Raw genomic sequence first — 4,394 nt, forward strand, 5'->3', positions numbered from 1 at the left:
AGATTTGTGCTGAAAGTGTCATACATTATCTCATCAAACATCAGGAGCGGTGGGGTGGGGAGGTGTCGTTTATAAGGGAAGGAGAGACATTCTTCCAGTTTAGTATGATAAAGGACCAGAGCCTTATTCCTAAAAAGCAACAGTCTCTCCAGCTGGAAAACAGGAAAAACCAAGTTTATTTCTGTTGACTTTGCACATCCCAAGAGCCCCTCCCCCTCCCAAACATCACCGAAGAAATGACAGTCTGACCAAATTCAGTGTTTTCTCAGAATTTGTAAAAGGCTTTTTAAAAAAAACAAAAAATTATTTATTTATTTATTTGACAGACAGAGATCACAAATAGGCAGAGAGGCAGACAGAGAGAGAGAGGGGAAGCAGGCTCCCCGCTGAGCAGAGAGCCCAATGCAGGGCTCGATCCCAGAACACTGGGATCGTGACCTGAGCCGAAGGCAGAGACTTAACCCACTGAGCCACCCAGGCACTCCTATAAAAAACTTTTAACATATATAAACACAGCAAATGCTTCCCCATTATGAGTGTTTACAACAACTAGGAGACTGATTTTTTACATAGGTATGAGACACAGCACCTGGTTTTCTGAGATGATTCTTTCCAAAGTTTTGGCTCCCCTCTGCTTGACTGACCAAGCTACACGAGGACTTGCTGCTGAGCTGGGTTTGCGCAAATCTCAAATCTCTGAATAACAGGTCTTCTGGACTTTGAGGACCTGCAAAGAGAGCAGAGATTCAGGCAAATAGACTGGATTTGTTTTGCTAATTTGTACTTGCTTGCTATAAAATATAGCTTTGCGAATGACACACGAATCTTGGATTTTCCCTTCCTTCCTTCCTTCCTTCCTTCCTTCCTTCCTCCCTCCCTCCCTCCCTCCTTTCCTTCCTTTCTTTCTTTTAATAGGTGTGGCCGATTCCAGCCATAGGGAACAGGAAATGCAGCCTAAACCTTTACCCCCTTTAGAGCCAGAAATAATGGTGAAACCAAGATCAAGGGTGAAACCAAGATCAAGAGTGAAACCAGACTTGCCTTGCCCTTCACCAGGATCAAAAGCCCCTCAAGGACATGTCCTTGGCAGTTTTCCTTTCTTTTCCCTACTTCCAGGGGGCTGCATTTCCCTCCTTACCTTGGAGGTGCACCTTTTGATCATTATCAAGCCATCCGTCAGCAGCCACTCTAGCTGGCCCGGAGCTACCCCTCCCCAGAGGGCCCATCTCTCCCTCTGCAGCCACGCCAAGATCCTGCTGGAGACACAGGCTGTCACGCGGAGCTGCAGTGAGGGACCAGCGACCTCAGGAACTGGCTGGGGCAGCTCAGTTTTCCCAGACAGCACATCGATGAGCACACAGAGGGCTGGGTCCCACAGCACCTTCCCACAAAGGCTCCCGGAGCCGGATCCTATCTGCCATCTCCCAGTGAAGCAATCCACGTAATTAGCCGCATTAATACCAGGGCTGTCTGAGGCCGCCTGTCTCAACCCCGGATCTGGGCGCCTGCTGCAATGAACGCTTTAATGATTATCAGCTCCCTTCTAGCCAGCTGAGGGTAGAAAAATGGGGTCTCACTCTGGGATGGCTGCCTAGCACCCTACTGTCCAGAACAGGTTTTTCTAGAAAGCAGACCCCTATGAGCCAAAAGAGCAGTGTTTGGACATGGAAGCCAGGGATTCCGGACCTTGCTTTGGCTCTGGACATTTTCTGTTAACCAACCTTTTCGAGACATTTTTTATGGGCAAAGCCCTCTAGGGGTTATTGAACTACTCTAAGGAAGGTCCTCTGATTGGTTCAATGTCCTATGGTTTCACAAAATAAGACCCATGTATGGGAAAAGACAAATGGGGTGGGTGAGGAACAGGGCTGATGTCTACACTGACTGAGCAAGGAGGGAACCGCTGTCCCTGAAATGAATCATGATCGCTACTTTCAAGGCTCAGTTCTTTGAAGCAGAACCAGGACAAGAACGCTTGAAGAATGCGCTGTGTGGCCTGAAGTGACTTGCTTGATCTCTCTGATACTTCCATCCTGATAACCCCAGGACTACTAAGTCACTACCCTGATTATTCTGCCGGCTTCTGGGCAGGTGGGTTTGCCTCCAGAGACCGGAGGGCAGCCAGGCTCACAGGGCTCTTCCAGAATGATGCTGACAATGGTGCCCACAGCCACTGGGCACTGGGGAGGAGGGTGACTGGTCCCCCACTGGGGACAAAGGGGGCAGGGGGATTACAGGCAATGAGGGACCTTGAAGGGCAGAAAGGGAGTAGGCAGAATTAGGGTTTTTTTAGGTCTAAGAAACAGAAAAGGCTCAGACATGGAGAAACAGGCAGGGGAAGTTTAGGGAAGAGTAAGAAAATTAAAGAGACCCTCATCCCTGTGGCTCTGCCTCGCCAAACCCCCAGAACCTTCCTTTTCAGAATTGTCCACTTCCTATGGAGACTACATTGCTCAGCTGTAGTGCCCAGTCTCTCACGGGGGTCCCAGGCCCATTCCCAAGAGGATAGCAGACATGGGGCATGGATGAGCACATGGGTTGAGGTCAAGCCAGGAAAGATTTGCCAGACGCCCCGTCATGCGTGTCTCTCCCAGCGGTCCCCATCTCCCCTCGACGCTCTCTCTTTCAAAGCCCATTCCAAATGCAACCCCCGGCATTCCCCCACCCCCCATTGCAGCATGGGGGAGTGGCTCTGCGTTCAAATCCAACCTCTGCCATTTAGGACCGTATGCTACTCAGTTTCCCAGACTGTCAAATGGGGAGTATCACAAAGGCTCATTGTGAGAAGTCAGTCTAACACATATACCATCTCTAAAATAGCACCCAACGCCTCGTGAGTACTGCATCAGTGTTAGCAATGCCTAATTACCATGTTTTGTCTCCCTTTATTCCCTCCTCTGGGAATCACTGTGTATCAACATTGGCATAACGCCTTGTCCAGGAGGTGCCAGAAAAGATGGGCTAAGTCATTGATGAGACTTGAGTTGGAAAGCCAGAGGGAGCATGGCCTAGAGGTTCGTGGGTGGGTTCCGAAGTCCCACAGCCCGTGGGTGAATTCCAGACCTGCTACTCACAAAGGGTGACTTTGGCAAGTTATCTAGTCTCAGTTCCTTTATCTGTAAAATGGAGATTAAAATAGCTCCCACCCAAAAGGATTCTTGTGCAGATCAGCAAGGTAAGGCCACAAAGACTGCATCAGAACACAGGGGCTGGGAAGCAGTGCAGGCCCTACCGCTCTGCTCGTACAGCCACTGGCCCTCCGAGGGGCCAGCGCCTCGGGCTAGAGCTACCGGGCACAAAATGAAGAAAGGGACCGGTCTTGGAGTCCTCTTCGTCTGCTCCCCCTCCCACATCAAAACACAACTCTCCTTACCTTAGTCAGTCAGGTAGCTGTGGGAGGGGTAGCCTTAGTGCACAGAGGACAAAAGTCCTTACTCTGCCAAGTACTATGTGTGTGGCCTTGGGCAGGTCACCGCAGATCCTCAAACCACAGGTGCTGGTAAAACACCACACCAATTAAGTCATTCACATCATTAGACTACCTGGGCCTTCCCCAAAGGAAACAGCCAGAGAAGCTCCTTAAGCGTTGGTCCCTACACAAACATTTATTGATCACTGGGCTATATGTTGAAGATGCGGTGCTGTGCATGGGGTAGGGAGTCTTCTAGAAGTTTCCAATCTCCTCCGAGTGGCAGAGGCTCAGACAGAAAGCTCCACTAAAGGTGTCGAGAGGCTACCATGCACTGAGCGCTCACTGCAGAAGGCACTAGGCAAAGACCTACTCAGACATGCCTCTTTTCACCTTGTACATCTCTATACTGTAAGTACGATGGCTGCTATAGCCATTTCACAGCTGCAGACACTGAGGCTCAGAGAGGTTACATACCGTTCACAGAGTCACACAGCTAGTCAGCTGCTCCGAGTGGGGAGCACAGAGGAGGACCCTAGCAGGAGCAGAGGGTTTGTCAGAAGAGAAAGCTTCCTGGAGGACGTGGAGTCTGCATCTTGGAACATAAGGAGTCAGCAAAGGGGCAGGGAACACAGCTATCGCCAACTGGGAACCACCTTAGACTGCTAGGTAACAGAAAACACCCTTTTTGACCTCTGTTACACATGGGGTCCACTTGCTAGGAGTTAGCCTACCCTAACCAACACACTCCATTTTATAAAGGTAGCAAGTGACACATTGAGAGGTCAAGACATCTGCTCAATGTCACAAAGATAATATGTGGGACTCAGGGATTCAAACCCACTGATTCCAAAGCCTGGGCTCAAAATCATTCTTATGACTTGCTTTTTAGACAGGTTTATTGAGGTATTATTCACAGCAATAAAACAGATCCTTTTAAGAGTGAAGTTTCATGACTTTTGACGAATGCAGTCATGGACCCCTC

At 49.5% G+C, this 4,394-nt stretch overlaps 1 long non-coding RNA gene across 1 annotated transcript; it reads right to left on the reverse strand.

Annotated features, from left to right (window-relative positions):
- Positions 1-448: 448 nt before the first annotated feature.
- On the reverse strand, positions 449-3,974 carry LOC116877000. Its single transcript, XR_004384510.1, has 3 exons — positions 3,374-3,974; positions 1,139-1,256; positions 449-727 (listed from the first exon to the last, which is right to left on the reverse strand). It is a non-coding gene; the product is annotated as an uncharacterized LOC116877000 (long non-coding RNA).
- Between the last annotated feature and the right edge of the window lie 420 nt (positions 3,975-4,394).

The sequence above is a fragment of the Lontra canadensis genome, unplaced genomic scaffold (assembly GCF_010015895.1).
Source record: "Lontra canadensis isolate GAN:19392208 unplaced genomic scaffold, GSC_riverotter_1.0 scaffold49, whole genome shotgun sequence".
NCBI lineage: Eukaryota > Metazoa > Chordata > Mammalia > Carnivora > Mustelidae > Lontra > Lontra canadensis.